The following is a 22,077-nucleotide window of genomic DNA, read 5'->3' as shown; positions in this document are numbered from 1 at the left end:
CCACACTTTTGAACTTTTCCACATCTTTCACATGTGTGGGGTTTGGGACGCATACACACTACAGCCTTACGCGTGAGCCGCAGCACTTTTAGATTTGGGCTCATCTAGCATGCTACATGCTAATCACTGACATTGACGAGATTAACCCCTTAGGTTTCTAAATTTGGTACAGAACAACAAGACAAAATCTTTTTGATACTCGATTGTTTAGAGGCAATTAGGTCTGTGCATAAAATGTATCGAACTCGATACCCAGACCTACATGGAACAATTAAAAACAGAGCACAAAGTGTAAAATTCTCCCTAAATATGCTTCCCCTTTGAGATATTATCAGGAAACATGGAATTAGTTTTCACTGTTATGCCGACTTTAAAATTTCACAATTTTCCAAATTAACAAAGTGTATAAGTTATATCAAAGACTGGATGGCTAGAAATGTACTTCTACTCAATTCCGATAAAACAGAAGTACTAATTATTGGAACGAAAACCTAAAAAATAGACCCTAAAATATAATCTGACTCTTGAAGGATGTACTGTAACGCCAACTTCTACAGCAAATATTTTAGGTGTTATATTTGATAGCAATCTAACCTTTGAAAAACTAATTTCCAATATTTGTAGAACTGCATTCTTCCAGCTCAGATATACTGCCAAGTCTGATGTTGAATAACTAATTAATGCCTTCAAGACCTCAAGATTATTGTTATGCAATACTTTGTGGATGTCCTGCAGGTTTAATAAATAGACTTCAGTTGATTAAAAATGCAGCAGCGAGAGTGCTAACTAGAACTACGAAATATGATCATATCAGCCCCATTTTATCTGCGTTACATTGGCTACCTGTTACGTTTCTTATTCAGTTTAAAATTCTGTTAATTACTTACAAATCTTTGAATGGTCTAGCTCCAAAGTACTTATGTGACCTTCTAATACGCTATAATCCATCGCGCTCACTACGATCACAAAGCTCCGGACTGTTAACACTACAAAGAATATTAAAATCCACAAAAAGAGGAAGATCATATTCGTATTTGGCTCCTAAACTATGAAATAGTCTTCCTAGCTGTGTTCGGGACTCAGACACACTCTCCCAGTTTAAGTCTTATCCCTCAATTCATAGTTATGCTGATTTAGTTAGGTCAAAACTAAACCAAAAATACTTCTCTTATACTTTAACCTTGCTTTAAAGTGAATGGCATCTACGCTAATTTTATTCTATCTCTTTCCATGACTAAACTTCGGGATTATATCCCGAGGATACCAGAGCCAGCCAGATCCATCTCTGGTCCTGTCTGATGTCCGATTCCCACAGTTTCGCTGAGTGATGATGACCAACTGGAGCATGTGCCAGACTAGACTTCACTTCAGTCTACCAAGACAGACTTCACAAAGGATGAACAGATGCAAATTCAAAGACATGGGTTCTTCATGAGCCACTGTCTGAAGCATGTGCTCAGGATGGAGATCACCAAAATTAGCTGCCATAAGCTCCCGGCCAGACTGCGATGCTCCTCTCTAAATTATATCTACATCAACTTCGTCAAAGGAGGGACAACACACTCTTAAACTACATCGAAAATTAATTAACCACTAACAAAAGCCTTCATCGGCCAAAATCAATTAACAATGCATCTATGTGTATTTCCTCAGTTAATTCGGGAGGACTTCAAGTACTTTAACACTAAAAATTATAGTTCATACAAAATAATTTTGCTTAATCATTGACCCACAACACTTATGTTTAGTTTACTCATACTAAACATAAATAACTAATATTGTCATTATATTCAATCATTTTCTTTTATAGCGTATTTTCACGTACAGCTGCTTTGAAACAACGCCTGTTGTGAAAAGCGCTATACAAACAAATCTGACTTGACAAAAACACATTTGTTGTGAACGGCCCCTACTGTTGTTACACGTTCATTTGGGAATGAAGACTGACACAAAGTTTCATTCACAGCATTCTAAAACTTAAAGCAGATCAATGGCTTGAGTGGGGTTGTTTACATTTGATTATTGTATTTTTTTTTTTACAGTTTAAGTGTGAATAGTCTTGGCCCGTTTATACGTCAATGTAAGTCTATGGAATTTTTTTTCGTAAATCCAAAGAGCTAGAAAAGACATAGCGCACTGTTACAGAACAGTCTGAAGGTCTGTGGAAAGTTTGGTGGACAAAGCTTGAAAGCTGTTGGTGGATAATTTTAATATTTGTTTAGAGATTTTGGAAAAACCCTAAATCATGTCTAGCTTTGACAAGCCAACATAATACAACATTTTCTCCCCAATTTGAACGCCCAATTCCCAATGTGCACTATGTCCTCGTGGTGGTGTAGTGACTTGCCTCAATCCGGGCGGCGGAGGCTGAATCTCAGTTGCCTCCGCGTCTGAGACCGTCAATCCGCATCTTATAATGTGACTTGTTGAGCACGTTACCGCGGAGACCTAGTGCGAGTGGAGGCTCACGCTATTCTCCGCGGGATCCACACACCTCCCTACGTGCTCCACCGAGAGCGAGAACCACATTATAGCGACCACGAGGAGGTTACCCCATGTGACTCTACCCTCCTTAGCAACCAGGCCAATTTGGTTGCTTAGGAGACCTGACAGGAGTCACTCAGCACACCCTGGATTCAAACTCATGACTCCAGGTGTGATAGTCACCGTCTTTACTCGCTGAGCTACCCAGGCATAATAAAACTTTAAATTAAATGTAATTAAATTGCATTTAAAAAATGTCTACACTAAATTTTTCCACCAAAATAAAAGTTAGATTTAACTGAACACATTAAATTCAGAAATTACGAGAAATGTATTACTACTGTATATTGAAATGTAATTCAATGTAATAATAATCATTATCATTATTATTACTATATTTAAGCAATCTCTCACAAGCAAGAGTGCTGTTGTACTGAATATTAGTAATTAATTATTAATAATGCTAACAGTGTATAGTTGCTGTCTGAGCTTGTATCAACTCTTCTGTAAGGGTTAAATGTTTCTTTTTATAACAATTGCACTTTGCATGTTTCTACATATACTCTTAACAGAGCAACTGAATCACCTAAACGCACAACGATTATGTAAGACTTGTGTAAATAAACAAAGATTACGAATGTAATGTGAGCTTGTTGAACGTGCGCCTCTCCACGTTCAGTACCATATTGGGTCCTGTGTTGACAAGCCCCTAAACCGACTTCAACACATGTGACAAACATGCCACAGACCCAGCCAGGACGCGCTGTTCTCGCACACTTGGCCTGGCACAGACTGTCACTGAGACAGACTGCAACGGAGGCAGAGAGAGGCGGGCCAGTGGCCACAGACCCGGGCGATATGCCAGGGCATTTCCAGAGCAGTCACCCTGGCAGCTGTTGAAAGCTAGATGAAGAACCAGTGTGTGATATTTATAAAGCTGGACAGTGCAATGATATGGCATGCACAGTTCTGCTGGCCACAATATCAGTTCTGTTTCCATTCCTCTCTTCAAGTCAGATTTGTCTCAACATTTCTATGTCACTACTTTTGTGACATAGGGTCACATTTTGCCATTTTTTTCCACATAAAGAGGAAGTGGACATATTAGTCACCCTTAAATATATTGCATAGCCAATATAATATTGCCATTGCATTACATAGCAAACAAAACAAAACACTAACTGAAGAGCCACGTGCCATTTATTTTTAATAATAGTGTATTTTAGGACTCTCCAAATGCAAGATTTTGACATTATTGCTTCTAGTTTGAACATTATTTGAACTTCAGACTTTTGTTGGACAAGAACAACTAGCTGGTATCATGTGACACACATTTGGTTTTTGCCCATTGAAAATGGGTACAATTTAACCATATTGAGAGCCCCATATCTCTGTGATTTAACCGTATTGGGCCTCACAAATAAATACACAAAAATGTAAGTTTGTTCTGAACCATAATCTAAAAGGATATTAAGATATATTTAATATTTCTGGAGTTATAGGCACTCAAACTTTGAAAAAACAACATAAAAAAGTGTTTTTTTCCATTTTTGGGCTCACACCATTGGCATATAATACAAGATACGGTGCTGAAGTCAACTGATTTTAGTAATATACCTACTTATCTCTGTGTACAAAAAAAATAATTACACTGACACCTTTTTAAGGTTAGTTTTTACCTGTAGTTTGCACCAAAATCAGTCGAAAATTGTCATTTTGGCCATCCTCAACAAAATAAAGGAATTCTCTGTAAATATTGATACATCACAATTAACATTTTGCGCATTATCATTTATGTTTATCTTTCTTCATGAAAAGTATTAACAAAAACAACAATTTAAGCCAGGGACGTTTCTCAAATTTGGTTGATTTGACGTTGAAAATCACATCTCTGATTGTGTTACGAGTATGATAAGATACAGTCATGTGCAAAAGTCTTTTGGAAGCATTTGTCTTAAGATGGTTGTTTATATCTTCATCTTTAGAGTGTCAATAGGAAATATAAATGTTAGACTCCCAAACATTCCTTCCACAAATAGAAATGATTAGAATAGAAGAACAGGGAGCCCTGCAACAGATAGCATGACCCCCACAGAGCCCCCCACCGAACATCATGTCAATCTGGGATTACAAGAAGAGACAGAAGTGATTGAGACAGCTGAAATATATGGAAGAACTGTGCCGAATTCTCCAAGAAGCTTGAAACATCCGATCTGCAAACACTGTGTCCAGGTGTAAGTAGGAGATTTGGGGCTGTTTTTAAGGCAAAGGTGGTCAAACCCAATATTCATTTAGCTTTTTTATGTTTATGGAACTTTGTATGACATTAAGTGATAAATGAAAACTATTTCTGTCATTATTTTTTAAGACAAGTGCCTAAAACCTTTGCACAGTACTGTTAATTAATTTCCATAAATCTGTTCAAACTGACCAATCACAACATGAAGTTCTTCAAGTGTGGCGCTACGACCAGCATATACGAGGAGACTGGATTAGCTATTAGGCCAAGGACAAGCTTAGTGAATCAATGACAACTTCTGCCTACAGCATTATTAATAGAGAGGATTAAAACGGAGTTATAGGGCTACATACACTTCCCGTCTGTGGGAATGAATTGCCCTACAGTAGAAGGTCATGAATGCAGGTTGAACGCTTTCTCAACTTCTATCAAACATTTGTTCTCACTTAATGGCAGCAAGTGTGTTTTTGTACATGTATGTACCAATATGCTGATAACTAATAAAAATCAGCTTATTTAGAAAATCAAACGATCCAAGAAAACCCTGTTTCCAAGAGATTTGAATTCATTGGTTTTGATGTCAAAACGGAAACTGATATGCACAACAACACGTGTCGTGCACACTGGATAAACCGGTAAGAATGACAGTAAAGGTGTTTACATGCAACGCAAAAACAGGGCAATTGTTAAAGGTATATGTGTGCCGGTTGGTCGAACCATTTATGACCTAACCTCGATAAAGGAAAACGGTTTAAGCTGTTCACATGACCACACACACACATTGTTAGCGATGCAAAAAGTCATTTTCTCACCAAGTATTTTTGCTTGTTTTAAGGATGTCGAGATAATCTGACCAGAAAATTAGACAATAATACTACAAAAAATGCAGCGAGCTTTTTAAGCAATGGTCAATCGCTGTAAGACTGTGGATGTAAACACACCCAGTGTTGGTGAAGCTACATTGAAACTGCTTTACCAAGCTACTATAATGTAAAGTATCTACATTACAGTCAAGCTATTGATTATGTTATTTCATCAGAGCCATAATTGCTGGCATAAAAACGATGAAAGTTTTTGTATGAATGAATGAGCAGTCAAGCTCAATTTGGGTGACGGCATTAAACAGCTTTGAACAGATAAGGACGGTCGCTAGAGTCCTGCACATGGGCGGGCTCACGCGGGTACCTGACAGGTGAACTGCAGTTTAATGTACATTTACATTTACATTTATGCATTAGGCAGACGCTTTTATCCAAAGTGACTTACAGTGCACTTATTACAGGGACAATCCCCCCGGAGCAACCTGGAGTTAAGTGTCTTACTCAAGGACACAATGGTGGTGACTGTGGGGATCAAACCAGCAACCTTCTGATGACCATTTATGTGCTTTAGAACACTACACCGCCACCACTCTGTATGTCTAATGTAATGGGGGAAAAATGTATATTGTCATTTGCGGTGCGGGTCGGGAATCAATAGGCACAGGCCGAACTTTAGGTCAAATAGCCAAGGCAAGTGACGCCTGCATCTGTACGACTGTACGCACTGTGCGTACCACGAGCGCTCCGACTGACCTGAGAAACATTTACTCTCAGAATAATTCATCAATCAGGGGCCTTGTTAGCTCCATGGTAAAGACGCTGGCTACCAGGGTGTGCTGAGTGACTCGGGTCTCCAGCCAGGTCTCCTAAGCAACCAAATTGGCCCGGTTGCTAGGGAGGGTAGAGACACATGGGGTAACCTCCTCATGGTCATTATAATGTTGTTCGTTCTCGGTGGGGTGCGTGGTGAGTCCACATGTGCCATGTCTCCGTGGCAACGCGCTCAACAAGCCACGTGATAAGATGTGTGGGTTGACGGTCTCAGACGGTCTTCCATCACCCGGATTGAGGCGAGTCACTACGCCACCACGTTTCTCACACAGTAAAACAGTATCGGGATATTTACGAACAAAGAGAACAAACAGCGCTGGAAACAGTGGGAATTTACCTACAGTCAACTAAAACAAAAGGCGGCATTTTTGATAGGTAACTTTGAGAAACTTCAGCTAGTGATGTGTCATGTGAACAAGGGGCTGTTCAAACTGAACATGTCTTTGCGTCCGGCTCAGCGTCACTGAGCCGTACCACGGATGTCAACCAGAGCAGCTCCTGTCCGGAAGAGCTCTGACACGTGCACTGTCAGCAGATGCTCGCGCCAAAATATAGAAACTGGTCATAGCAGGTTCATTCACTCATTGATACAGAAAAAGAGACACACGTTTACTCAATTTCAGTGAAGAGCATTAACATAACGTGTGAAAGTGAAGAAATCAGGACAGATATATTTAACTATTGCATTATATAAAATATTATAATAATATTAAAAAAAATTATTAAAAAATATATATATTTTAAACATAATTTTTCATGCCATTCACACGTTTTTAAAGAATTAAAAGTAAATCAAATACCCCTATTTTATTATTTGATTTATATATACTTAGTAAAATATGTTAAAATGATTTCTTAAGGAGTATGAAGCACACATGCAACTTATGAACTTATCACAACTTATGACCTTTAAAACCACCTGCCTAATATCGTGTAGGTCCAGCTTGTGCTGCCAAAACAGCTCTGGCCCGTCGAGGCATGGACTCCACAAGACCTCTGAACGTGTCCTGTGGTATATGGCACGTTAGCATCAGACCCTTCAAGTCCTGCAAGTTGCGTTGTTGGTCCAGCACATCCCATAGATGCTCAATTGGATTGAGATCCGGGGAATTTGGAGGCCAAGTTAATATCTTGAACTCTTCGTCATGTTCCTCAAACCATTCCTGAACAATTTTTGCAAGTGTGATCGGTATTGGCTCCGACACTGACGTTTTTAGACAGACTTGATATCGGTCAGACGAGCCTGATCCAAAGCTCTCAAGCTCCAAATATGACATAAAAGAACCAATAAAGCAGATCATATGACTCGTGCATTTTATTCAAAGACACTTGAAGACGTGCGATCGCTCTGTGAATCACAAAAGGCTGTTTAATAATAAATATATAAAATGCACGCGCAGTGCTAGCGCGTCAGTGAATGCCGTTGCTCTGTTGACACACACACGTGGCTATTTTGGGTAGGGATGCACCGATACCACTTTTTCTGCATATTATAAGTGACCCAAACTATTGAGCATCTACGTCTGAGATGTTGTTCGTGAGTAGCGCTCAAATATTGCACAATGCGTGAAGGCTACAAAAAGGTGGCGTTTTGTGGTCCGTTCTGCATAACACGCCGATTCAGCACGTTTCGCGGCGGTCCCAACGGCCCGCTCGGTTCTCCCGATGACCAGTCCAGTCCCCTGATCGGCCCCAAAGTGCGTCGGCCCACCAGGAAAATGTCCGGTATGACAGATTACCCGTCCAGCCCTGCTTATATGTCATTTTTGAGCTTGATAAGAATGAACATGTACGGATTTGGATCAGACTCGCCGGACAGATCCGTCTAAAAGCTTCAGCATCAAAGCCGATACCAATCCAGGTTTCGGATCGCTTCATCCCTAATTTTGAGCGCAATATTTGAGCGCTACACAAGAACAGCATCTCAGATGTAGATGCTCAATAGTTCGGTTCACTTATCATATGCATTTAGAACGGCACCGCAGGAGCATTTGACCAGAATGTGAATAAGAAGCGAATTAAACTACTGTGAACTAGCCCACAAACAGACACCTACAGGACGTCCTGGAGAGCTCAGAATGTCAAAATAAAAGCGTGAGGATTTAAAAAGTCCATGATTGAGATATATTTGTGTTGTATTTAAAATTCTAAAAGTCAATAATAATATAGGAGTGGTGGTGGTGTAATGGGCTAAAGCACTAAACTGGCACTAAACTGGTATTCAGAAGGTCGCTGGTTCGATCCCCACAGCCACCACCATTGTGTCCTTGAGTAAGACACTTAACTCCAGGTTGTTCCGGGGGGATTGTCCCTGTAATAAGTGCACTGTAAGTTGCTTTGGATAAAAGCATCTGCCAAATCCATAAATGTAATAGTAATTATAATAATGCATTATTATTATCATTATTATTATTTGTTTACAAATAATAACAATATTTAAGTTGAATGGGTTCCAAATAATAGAAGAAACATCTATCGACCGTTAAATATACAATATATTTTTTTATTATTTTTTTACAAATTGAAATTAAGTAAATTATTATAATTTTTTTAGCAATTTTATGTTTATGTTATTCACTATATTAAATTGTGTTTTATATCGGCATTGTATCAGAACATTAAAAAACCCATACCGGTCGAAAACTACCCATGACACTGTCACCGGTTCACCGGTTGTCCTTGCTTGGACAACTTTTGGTAGGTACAAACCACTGCATACCAGAAACACCCCACAAGACCATTTTGAAGATGCAGTCGTCAAGCCATCATAATTTGACCATGTCAAAGTCGCTCAGATCCGTACGCGTGCCCATTTGTCCTGTTTACAACACATGAAATTCAAGAACGGGACTGTTCACTTGCTGCCTAATATATCCCACCCCTTGACAGGTGCCATTGTGACGATATAACCGATGTTATTGACTTCACCTGTCAGTGGTTTTAATGTTGAGGCTGAACAGTGTATAATAGAATTAAATAGAATTTTTAGAATAAAATTGCATTATGTAGTGAGGTTTATACTTCAAACAAGAAACAACTACTTGCCAACGTTGCATGAAAAATACACCTTTTTTCCATAATTTTTATTTTAAGTATAAACATAACAAAATTGTTAGATTTCTTTGAAAACAACAAAACATCTCCAGTAAATTTACATTTACATTTATGCATTTGGCAGACGCTTTTATCCAAAGAGACTTACAGTGCACTTATTACAGGGACAATCCCCCCGGAGCAACCTGGAGTTAAGTGCCTTACTCAAGGACACAATGGTGGTGACTGTGGGGATCGAACCAGCGACCTTCTGATTACCAGTTTACCAGTTATGTGGTTTAGACCACTACACCACCACCACTCCTTTACAGGTATCTTGTTTTAATACTGTACTGTAAAACAACACAAAAATACTCAATAAAAAATATGTTATTAAATATGCATTGTGCAGTTTTCTGTAAAACAAAACGTCAAGTTTAAGTGAAATGTCAGTAAATACGACCACCCGGTTGCACCGTGATGTATTTGGTAAAGATATCCAGACATTACGATGTTTTACAGCTCCAGAAATCTCAGTGTACTGTATCTCTCACACGCCTGACATACGTGTACCATTAACTCACAATCTTTCCTGAGCTGCTTACGCTCTGTCTGTCTGTGACACGCTCATTTAGTGTGATGGACGTTTAGGGTCGCCGTCAGACAGACTTAAGCACTGAACCAAACTTCAGTATTGTCCGTCAGGACAGAAGCGACTGAGATTAAACCTGCAGTGAGATAATAGCACCAGGTCAAAGCACATGAAGTGACACGTTTGAAGCTCTTCTGTGTTGCTTTCAACTACAATTGCCCTCTGGGAGCAATAAAGCCTGTTTTTCTGTCTGTCCGACTATTTAAACACTGGATTTACAAGTACCTGCTTTGCTTGTTTAAAAAAAAAAAAAAAAGGCCTGGTTTTGGTATTTTGCATGACTTATTTTTATTTATTTACTTTTTTTGCATGATTTACATGCATGACTATGTTTAGACGGAAAGTCTAACTCGGCATAATAACAGTTTGAGGGAGGAAGAAGTGGTTTTCAATGGAAACATTGTATAAAAATAGAAGTCAGCTTAAGCGTGTATTTTTGTCTTATTTTCCAGTAACATATCTAAACATACTTAAAAAATTAAATACCCAAGAAGCAGATCGGCAGAAGATATTAAGTCTTGTTTTCAGAGAACTCTCGCTAATTTGGGGGGGTGTATATTTATAATAGGAAACTATTTTAATACATTTCTATCAGGAAGACTTGCAGACTCGAGTGAAATGTAAGATGACATTTATTTGATGGATATAAAACAGAAATGTAATGTCTCTCTTTGGCGTAAGCTTCGTCTGGTGGTCCGAAGAAGTTGTACTCGGAACAGTCATATCCTGCCGGAGATAGGAGGCAGGGGGAGGAGCCTACCCCCATGCAGGACGGGACTCAACAGGTGGTGCCGGGGTGGAGGAGGTTGCCGTGTTAGCACACTGAAACAGCAATGTGATAGATCATGAGCAGACTTATAAAGCGATGGCTAACATGTGATTGGCTAATGAGGGGGGAGTTACCCCGCTAATGGTGCGATGATGTACAGCTGCTAGCCTTCCCGAAATCAAAAGAAGATTTTAGGCAAAAGTCCGGCTTCCATTTTACATAGAATGAAAATGTTTGGTGATTTATATTGCAAAGCTCTGAAGAGGACTAAAGTACCTTAAAAGTTTCATAATAGTAGTTCATATTACAAGTTTCGTGACGCCATTTCAGGACAAAAACGTAAGTCTGTTGTAGCTCTTAAATCTCTCTTTTTAAATGCATCACAATTTGTCATGTGACACATGACAACCAATGGTAGTTGTCGTTAATTGCATAAAATCTTGTGCAAATCGTCCAAATGCACCATTATATTTATGGTTTGTTTCTCCCCTTTTTCGCCCCAATTTGGAAAGCCCAATTCCCAATGCGCTCTAAGTCCTCATGGTGGCATAGTGACTCGCCTCAATCTGGGTGGCAGTTGCCTCCGCGTCTGAGACAGTCAATCTGCGCATCTGATCACGTGGCTTGTTGAGCGTGTTACCGCGGAGATGTAGCGCGTGTGGAGGCTTCACGCTATTCTCCGCGGCATCCACGCACAACTCACCACACGCCCCACCGAGAGCGAGAACCAATTTATAGCAACCACGAGGAGGTTACCCCATGTGACTCTACCCTCCCTAGCAACCAGGCCAATTTGGTTGCTAAGGAGACCTGACTGGAGTCACTCAGCACGCCCTGGATTCAAACTCGCGACTCCAGGTGTGCTAGTGAGCGTTAATACTCGCTGAGATACCCAGACCCCCATCAAATGCGGCATTATTTAATTGAACACAAGTGTGAACGAGATTTGAGAAGATTATTACTGAATAAAGGCTAATAAATGCTATTCATTTGATTCTTGACTTGGAATATAGCCATACAGACTACTTTATGATACTTTGATTGAACTTTTTTGCTTTTATAGCGTTTTATTATATGAATGAGTCATTTATAAGCTACTCCTTTAAATATAAATGTTCCTCAAATCCCCGGACAGACTTATCAAGTTGCTAGATTTTCTGTACGTGCTTACATTGACGTTAACCCGTAAGCAGAGACAGGGCAGGTGGTTAGGACGGAAAGCCAGTTAACCTAACCTGAAAATCCTGTTTTTGGAAAATAAACAGCAGAGGCGTAGAGAACATTCTCCATTCTTTTACAGAATAACTAAGAAAGGGTCTGATTAGACATCTCGGACTGAAAACAGAACAACTCTTTTACAAACTCAGCTGAAGTTTCAACCAATACGCCGTGTGGACATGGCCTTGGTACTTTATGGAGCACCCACCTTCCCCCACTGCCGTAATTGCTCCTAACTTTGGTAGTTTGGTCAGGTTCATTTTGAGTTGAGCATGACAAAGGTAATTAGTGGTATAGTTAGTCAGTCGAGAACCATTCTAGATGATTCAGTGTGTAAGAGAGTCATTAAATCATTTAGCGTCTTTTCGACGTTTTTGCACACAGCTTTTCTAAGTCAATTTCTAATGGTATAAAATTAAGTAAAATCTAATTAAATGTATGGCAAAATATTGATTAAAGTGAGTAAATTTAACTTAAATATTTCTGTTAGTGCTGTCACATCAACGTACAAATCTGCTGTACATGGATCACGAGTTCGTATCCAGGGTGTGCGGAGTGACTCCAGCCAGGTCTCCTTAGCAACCAAATTGGCCCGGTTGCTATGGAGGGTAGAGTCACATGGGGTAACCTACTCGTGGTCACTATAATGTGGTTCTCGCTCTCGGTGGGGCGTGTGTTGAGTTGTGCGTGGATGCCGCGGAGAATAGCGTGAAGCCTCCACACGCGCTACGTCTCCGTGGTAACGCGCTCAACAAGTCACGTGATAAGATGCACGGATTGACGGTCTCAGACACGGAGGCAACTGAGATTCGTCCTCCGCCACCCGGATCGAGGCGAGTCACTACACCACCATGAGGACTTAGAGCACATTGGGAATTTGGCGTTCCAAATTGGGGAGAAAAAACTGATTGGACAAATACATTATGTGACAAACACTAGCCTATTTTTGTGAGATACAAAAAACCTCCTGATACTCCTGTATGTTAAAGAGAGGCAATAAGACGTGAAAGCCGACAGGTCAACACAAGTATGGAAACTCAAGGTGAACTCTGAGACAGAACATCTGGTTATGCAACTTCACGGGGGGGGGTTGGAGCTCCAAGCACAGTGTGACCGCTTCAGTTATTTAAACACCAGACCACAACGATAATAGGACAGTCTGGTTTGTGTACAACTTCTCCAAGGTGAAGCTTAAATGGCCAGTTAGTCACAACTTACGCACTGCTTTTGATTCTGAGAAAAAGAACCAAAAATATGAACACATTCTTAAAACAAGATACATGTAAGACATTTTGTCTTGTTTTTAGAGGAATTATTTGCCAATGGGGTAAGAAAGAAAAAGGTGTGATTCAATGGGAAAACAAGTTTGTTTATTGTTGGGATTTCTTTTGGACATTATTAGCAAAATAATATTTCTTGTATAAGCATAAAGCCACCAATTTTGCTAGATTTCCCTAAAAATGTAATATCTTATGTCATTTAGCTTTTCAAGTAATTGTTTCCCGTTTCAAGGATGATATACGGGAAAAATAAGACAAAAATTCTCATTAAGAAAACGATTTTTTGCAGTGAAGTAGCAAATCTTAGTTTATGGCTAAACTAAATATTCTATATATAATATAATATAATATCGGAGTATCGATACAGATTTCCCAATTTGATTCTGATTTTGATTCATATTGATGCGATTCCAACTCATTTGGATTGATTTCAGTATATTGTCCATTTTCATAGGCTACCTTTGAAAGCATTTTGACATTTCAAGACACCAATTTTAAAACTACAAATTTGAGAAAAACTAATTTTAGGTTATCAAGTAACTATTAAAGTATAGAGGTCGATCAATACAGTGTATCGGTTTTACCGATTAATCTATGCCGATAGTTGCTTTTAGGAACTATCAGTAATCAGCAAACTTCAATGCAGATAGTTTATTATTATTATTATTATTATTCCATGTTCTTTTGTGGCCAAGACCCTTAATCTGGTAAATATATAGGTTACAATAAGCTTAATTTTGGTGAAAATGTAAATACAGAGCATTGTAATGGAGCCAAGACTCTTTCACCATCACTGTTAATGGACTAATTTATGATTATTAATGCGAAATGTTATTTAGAAAAGACACACATGATGATTGACAAGCAATCCCTGATGATCTGCTGTTAATTACTGTTCATACAGTATGACAATTTTTACTTTAAAGTGATTCTAGTGCATGTATTGTTTCCCTTGTGTGTTTGTGTGAGCTGATGGGATTCCCCAAAGTAATTTGGGTTTGTTTATAGCCTAATTTAAAAGTCCCTGGTTACTAAATCTTAATTTTTATCTGGTTATTATTGGAATTTTGGTTGCACATAAATCTGTTAATTTACTCATTTTCGACTCTTGCAGACTATGGCTGTGCCCGTCACAGTAAAGATAGACAAATAATAATTTTTTACATTCAATAAATACATTTTTAAAAACTGTCGTCCACACAATCAGTTATCAACCCAATTCCCAATGCGCTCTGAGTCCTCGTGGTGTCGTAGTGACTCGCCTCAATCCGGGTGGCGGAGGACGAATCTCAGTTGCCTCCACGTCTGAGACCGTCAATCCGCGCATCTTATCACGTGACTCGTTGAGCGCGTTACCACGGAAACATAGCGCATGTGGAGGCTTCACGCTATTCTCCGCAGCATCCACGCACAACTCGCCACACGCCCCACCGAGAGCGAGAACCACATTATAGCAACCACAAGGAGGTTACCCCATGTGACTCTACCCTCCCTAGCAACCAGGCCAATTTGGTTGCTTAGGAGACCTGGCTGGAGTCACTGGATTCGAACTTGCGACTGCAGGGGTGATAGACAGCGTCTTTATGTGCTTTTTAACTCTAAATCATGCTTCTGGTTAGCTTCACGAGAGCACTCAGTTCACGCGGTCTCTCGTGTGACGTATTCGCGTCTTAATCGCAAGTTCTCCTCTCAGATGAGACATCCAGGATAAACACACAAACGCACCATTGTGAGTAAAGAAACAGATAAATACAGATCTAAGCCGAAACCAACAAAGCGTCTGTACGGTGTTCCTCCTACTCACTTGTAAACAGCGCTGCTCTTTCGGATGTGTCGCACGTGCATCAGTTCTCACGTGTTTCAAATGCCAACGCGATTACATCACACGTGCGTACCGCTTCTGACCAGAAGCATGATTCAGAGTTTTAAAAAAGTACTTAAATATTGATCTTTTTCACACTAAAAGCAATCGTATCACTTTAAAAGTATTAAGTGTATGGACGATGTTTATGCCGACTGTCTGTGATTTGTGGAGCTTTAAAGGTCTGATCACCATCCACTTGCATTTTAAGGACCGACTGAGCTGAGACATTCTTCTGATTTTCTTCAAATGTGTTCTGCTGAAGAAAGAAAGTCACATCTGGGATATCATGAGGGTGAATAAGGGTAAACGTCTTGTGATTTTAAAAACATGAGGATCTCCACAACTAGTAGTACTAGTAGTTCTTAAGCTCCCAGTGTGAACTTTACGCCCAAATGTAAGACATTACAAATGGCTGGTGCAACCCTATCCTAGATCAATGTGAATATCCTGTAATTGCGAGTCATGAAGACGCATGCTGCCACACATGCATAACCTCTGGGTTTCAAACATCAGTGTGTGTGTGTGTGTGTGTGTGTGTGAGAGAGAGAGAGAGAGAGAGAGAGAGAGAGAATCAAACTAATGGCATGAAGATTCCCAATCCTACTTGAGAAACAATATTTCTTGGGACTTTCCTGAGGTCAAACATCCGACAGCACTTCTGCTTGTCATACATATCTACAGTAATTCTACTCTCATTTCTTCTGGTGAATCAGTTCCATGCTTTGGACTGTTTGGACATTTATCAGGCAATAAACTCTACAGTACAGCTCATGTTAAGAAACAGAAGCAAATCGCATGTAGATAAGACAGCAAGCAGCTTTATCATGTTGTATATTTGAAGACAACAACACAGATGTGCTGTGAGAGCGCAGTTTGCAGGGAATGACACCAGGCCCGGCATCAAAACAGTGGAGTTAATGTAAATTAGAGGAAACCTGTGGGAGTCTGAGGGAGTCTGAGGCAGTCTTGTAAACAGCATAATGAACTGAGTAAACCAGAAGATAAATCACAGTCAGCACAGCTGAAATAACAAAGAACACTCACATCTAACTTAATAAGTATTCAATCTATCTGTCTGTATATAGGCATTGCTCTCTAGATGTTGGCATTTATCGGTCGACCACTAGTACTTTATGGAAATACCATGGTACTTTATTTGGAAGTGTTTCTATTGTCTTTGCAAAGTGTGCGTGTGTGCGTGCAACGAGCAATTCAACTCTACCGTATGTTTAGCCTATTATGTGGCTTACGCAACAGGTTTTGTTGTAGTTTGTTGACTATATGTGGTCTGGTCTTTAAGTGTGTCAGCTTCAAGAAGGCGCTATGATAAAACTGGGATCTTTAACACCAATTACGGGCGCACAACAAACTCAACTGTAACTACACCTGATATTATGTAACTCTCTACCCCCACAGGAGTACAAATCTGCCACTCTCAAACCCACAATCAAATAATGTCAACAAAACTATCTGATGTCCTCAGGAAAGACCTGTCGGCGTCAGAAAACTTGTCTGGACCGATCGCGACTTCGACAGCAGACAGTGCACGAGTGTGTGTAACTGCACTGACACACTCACACAAATCACAGCACAATGAAATAGTAATAGAATTAGAATAAAATACTTTCAAAAGAATAAAAGAGAACTAGAATAGAACAGAGTACAATAACAACAACAACAACAACAACAACAACAGAACACACATTACAAGGGAGAAGAGTAGAATAAATAGAAAATGACAGAAGAGAAAAGTACATAACAACATAGAATAGAATAGAACATAATAAAACTGTTTAGAAAGCAACAGAGTAGAATAGAATAGAATTAGTTCTGAAATAGTACAGAACAGAATAGTGTTGAATACAACAGAACACAGTAGAGTAGAATATAATATTGGAAGTTTGGAATGGAATATAATAGAACACACAAAAAATAAAGTAGAATAAAATATTATAAAACTGTTTAGAACACAACACAGAAGAAAATCATAGAATAGAATATAACAGAACAGAAGGCAAAATGATATAATATAAATTAATATCATATAAAATAAAATTATGTAATATAATTGAATAGAGGAAGTTTGGAACGGAATAGAATTGAATAGAACAGAATAAAACTACAAATTAAAATAGACTACAAATTAGAAAAGACTAGAATAGAAAATAATAGAATACAATACAAAAACAAAGTAGAATAGAATATAACAGAACAGAACAAGTCAGAAGGCAATAGACTATAATAGAATTGAATAGACTAGAATAGAGGAAGTTTGGAAGGTAATAAATTACAATAGAACAGAACAAAAAACGAAGTAAAAGAGACAAACAGAATTCAAGAGAATAGAAACAAAATTTAAAAGAATACAAAAAAAGTAGAATAGAATATAACAGACCAGAACAGATAAGAATGCAAGAGAATAGAGTTGAGTAGAATATCATAGGACAGGATAACAGAACAGAAAACAGTAGAACGAATAAACAGACAATCATAACAGATTAGAAAAGAACACTAGAACAGAACAGACTAGAACAGAATAGAACAGAATAGAACAGAATAGAATAGAATAGAATAGAATAGAATAGAACAGAACAGAACAGAACAGAATAGAATAGAATAGAATAGTCAGGTGTCTGAGAGACTGTGATGTGTCTTCGGGCTCATCGGCACCTCACACTTGTTCACAAACATAAACATCTCACCTTTAGTGTCAGCAGTCACTGCGCGTCAAACATCGCGTCGCGAAGCGTGTACGGGCTGATGACGGTGCTGTCAGCGCGATCACCGGGGCACAATATCGTTTAAATCTCATTTATATAAACATATAAACTCCGCGGACTGCTCGCGCAGCTCTCGCGCTGTCAAGCTGCAGCCGTTGCGCGCCGCCCGGAAACTGCGTCATGACGGGCACATGATGATGCGGAGGCGCGCGCACACCCTCCGACACACCTCAGCGCTCAGCCAATCAGAGCGCCCCCTAACATAAGCGTGCATAATGTACTGTGAAGAGCAACAGTGCATGAGAAGATGACTTTGTCTTTATGGTTGATAGATATGGATGATTGTCTAAAACAGACACAGATTTCTGTAATCGTAACACAATGTTGATTATAATAGAATTATTTATTACAATAAATAAAACACAAGATAAAGGCAATAAAATGGCAGTTCAAAATTAAAATATGTTTAAAGTGAAATCCTACAAAAGCGAATCTCACAAAATTTAATATAGTATTTACCTATATCAAAATAAGATTTTTTTTTTAGCATAAATTTTGATTTTCTGTATGATGATATTATTTTAATGACCATTTTTCAGGACAAAATGATGATAACCGTAATGCAAAAAAAAAAAAAAATGACATTGCCATTATTTTAAATTGGGGAAAAAAAGATTATTAAAGTATTTATACATCATGGCAGTATTTTTTGTACTACATTTTTTTCAAAATCATTTTAATAATAGTAATAATAATAATAATAATTTTTGTGTCCATACAGGTTTTCCATTACTGTGAATTTCACAATGAATTACAGAAAAAAAAGAAGAAAAAAAATATATATATATATATATATATAGAAGTGAACACACTGACATTTCATTTTTAATGCATATCAGTGCAGATTGCAGTTGAAAATGATCTAAATGCTTTTGAATCCTTAGCGAGGTCCAGAGATCTTGATATGAAAGACAATGTCAATAAAAGATATGAACTATAAAACAGGAACACATGCTATCACATGTCATACACCCACTCTTCTTTTCTGTAATGATAACAGAGATGTAGTTATGATCCTGTCTGACCCACAGATACATGTGCACAGTCAGCACACATACAGGACACATGTGTGATCTTGAACTGACTTCATACATCCACTATAAATCATGCAACACCAGTTGTTTCAGAAGCCATTTTTGAGAAAATCTCCCGCAGCATTTGAGTGCCGAAGACACGTTCTGTTTTATAATGCAATGACATTCAGACATTTTAAGTGCGTCTTAAGTGTCCAAATATTTTTGGGGCCACTGCACATTAATAAGCAAGCCAGCACTTCAGCCCTTGGGAGCGGTCCATCCTCCAGAGGCCCCGGCCAGCCGTCCTGTTTTTTGCCCAGAACGCAGTGCTATGTGACGGGCTCAGATCCCTCGACTGGCAGCCATTCCTGGAGCTTCTCCAAAGGAAAGGACCTTACCTTCATAGGGAGCACCATCCTGAAATCTGCCCCATATGCCCTCCGTCTTGCCCCCAGGGGGTTATATGATTGCAAACCCAAAATGTATGTCTGGAAATTTATATTTCACAACATGAACTCTCAGTGAAACGTGTCTTTCATCAGAGTTCTTGTGCAATTGAAGATGGATGAGACACATTTTCCTGCCAACCTGTCGGTCTGCCGCGTCACTGTTTCAACTTAAATGTTTTTAACTTTAACAGAGAAAGAATATTAAACACTACCATAAAAGCCTGTTGCTTGGTTTATTATAAGTGACCTTACCATACGAATGGTCACAAGAAAATTAACATTAGTACCATTTAAAATCCTTGAAGGATCTTGCAAAAGACCGAATTTGGAAAACACACCGGAGTACCGTCATGACAGGGAGTTTGGACAACAAGACAGCAAGATGCTGAAATAATCTCAGGGACTTGCGTAATATTGGGTGATTTTTCAAACTCCTTTGAAGCTCACAGCTGGGAGAACTTACTCCTGAAAGCATTTGAGCAAGCAGTGCAGCAGATGAAGACACGAGGAACATCAATCATTATTCATGTTATGCAAGTGCCATTTAAAACTTTCTTAACGAAAGATATTTCTTTTTATTTCGCGATGCAGTTTTGACGAACGGTGGCCAAAGTAATACCTCTAATGAATGCCAATAAACTTTATCATCTAATATTGCCTTCAAAATCTTTTAATATGCTGCTCTGACCTCACAAAAACCAAGCGGCACATTTTATTGACATTTGTATCATAAAGTCAACACAGACTTTTCAGAAATGTGACTTTTATCCAAAATTGTAACATTTACATTTATGCATTTGGCAGATGCTTTTATACAAAGCGACTTACAGTGCCCTTATTACAGGGACAATCCCCCCGGAGCAACCTGGAGTTAAGTGTCTTACTCAAGGACACAATGGTGGTGACTGTGGGGATCGAACCAGCGACCTTCTGATTACCAGTTATGTGCTTTAGCCCACTACACCACCACCACTCCATTAGTGGTATCCACTACATATACATGCACGGCTAATCCAGATACAATGAAAACATTATTAGAGGTAAAAAACACATTTCTCAGTTGTTTTCAAGTCTTCACTGAATTATTGTTTGATGCATTAATGCCGGGTTTTGATTGAGAAGCAGATCTGTAACTAAAATGATACTTTATTATAATTATAATTATAATGAACTGTATGTTTTGATTTCTACACTGATAAATGCACCACACAGGAAAAACTAAATCGCTCATTTTCGCTTCTAGGGACAAGTGGCTTATTTTGGGCTCGATTTCTCTTGTGAGACCCTGGCAACCCTGCAGCGGTATATTCACCCCCCCACCCCTCATCTCAGAGTACAGTCATGTTTAAAAGAACACTATTAACCGTTCTTTTATTTTGTTCTAACTGTAACAATGTACCGATGCTGCGGAACTTCTGAACCGGAACGGGAAAAATACTGTTTTTGCTCGGAACGAACCGAAATCAAAAACTTCTTTTTCAGTCCCTGGATGCCTCTGATTGTGGGTACAATTGACATTTTGTTTATAATCAGTTCTCATAAGACTGACAAAGGTCTTGCATCAAACCTGATATTTCAATGTGAAGTATTAAGTACAAACGCCCAATAAAACATGAGATTATACTGTATACTGTCCCAGCACATGTACATCGTTGAGATGTCTGTTGTACTTCTTTACATGTATGTAATAGCATCTGTCTTATAACACACATACATACATCACTCAGAAGTCTATTTGATGTGTTTACATCTGGAAGACGGATGTAAAGACGGTTTGCTCATCTGCAATACATCTATAAGACATGTGTGAATGTTTGTAAATCTGATATATATATATAAAATAAACCAGGTTGATCTAGGGTTCTGTTAGGCCTTTATCTTGACTCTTGAATTATTAATAATATTATTAGGGTGAATGATACAATTTTGCATTTGGATTTATAATAGTGATAGCTTTACATCTCATGAATGTGACAGATATTCTATTAAACTATGTAAACTGCACCACTATAACCAATAGATGGCGCCATGTCCACTGTTAGAATCAGAGTTGTGTAAGTTACTCTGAAAAAGTAATTCATTACTAGTAACTACACATTACATCTTCTACAGTGTAATTAGATTACTATACTAATGACTCAGTCTGAAAAGTAATTGCATTACTTATTACTAATTACTTTCTGAAACCTTGATCAACCTCGACCAGATGAAAAATACAAGGAAAGACATGAAACTGTTCTTTTGATTCTTTCAAATAAATCATATAAAATCTAATTAATTATTCATGAACTGGCCAAAGAATTTAAAGATGCAGCGTTAAATTAGATTCAATTAAATTCACTATTGTTTTATATAGAAATGTTCTAGAGTCTATACAGTATTTAACGCAATTACATCAGATGTAACTGTAATTAAATGACTGAAAATTAAGAGTAATCCCTTACTTTACTTTCATCAATGAAAATGTTATCTAATTACAGTAATTAATAACTTAGTGATACATTACACCCAACACTGGTTATAATGGTGTGCGGCGTTACTAGCATGGAAATTATCTAGCTAAGCAATTTGGCAACGATTTCATCCCATTTTGCGGGAAAGTAGAAATATTGTACATGTCTATTTTTGACTATGAGAACAT

At 38.6% G+C, this 22,077-nt stretch overlaps 1 protein-coding gene across 1 annotated transcript in view; it reads right to left on the bottom strand.

Annotated features, from left to right (window-relative positions):
• Nucleotides 1-18,073, bottom strand: part of LOC127640251 (peroxisome proliferator-activated receptor alpha-like) — a 48,991-nt gene extending 30,918 nt beyond the window's left edge. Inside the window, exon 1 of the mRNA XM_052122710.1 lies at nucleotides 17,894-18,073. The gene's annotated coding sequence lies outside the window, so the exon portion shown is untranslated. The remainder of the gene's footprint in view (nucleotides 1-17,893) is intronic.
• Between the last annotated feature and the right edge of the window lie 4,004 nt (nucleotides 18,074-22,077).

The sequence above is a fragment of the Xyrauchen texanus genome, chromosome 49 (genome assembly GCF_025860055.1).
Source record: "Xyrauchen texanus isolate HMW12.3.18 chromosome 49, RBS_HiC_50CHRs, whole genome shotgun sequence".
NCBI classification, from domain to species: Eukaryota; Metazoa; Chordata; class Actinopteri; order Cypriniformes; family Catostomidae; genus Xyrauchen; species Xyrauchen texanus.
The sequence above is the reverse complement of the archived record's forward strand: the minus strand, read 5'-3'. Positions and strand labels throughout refer to the sequence as shown.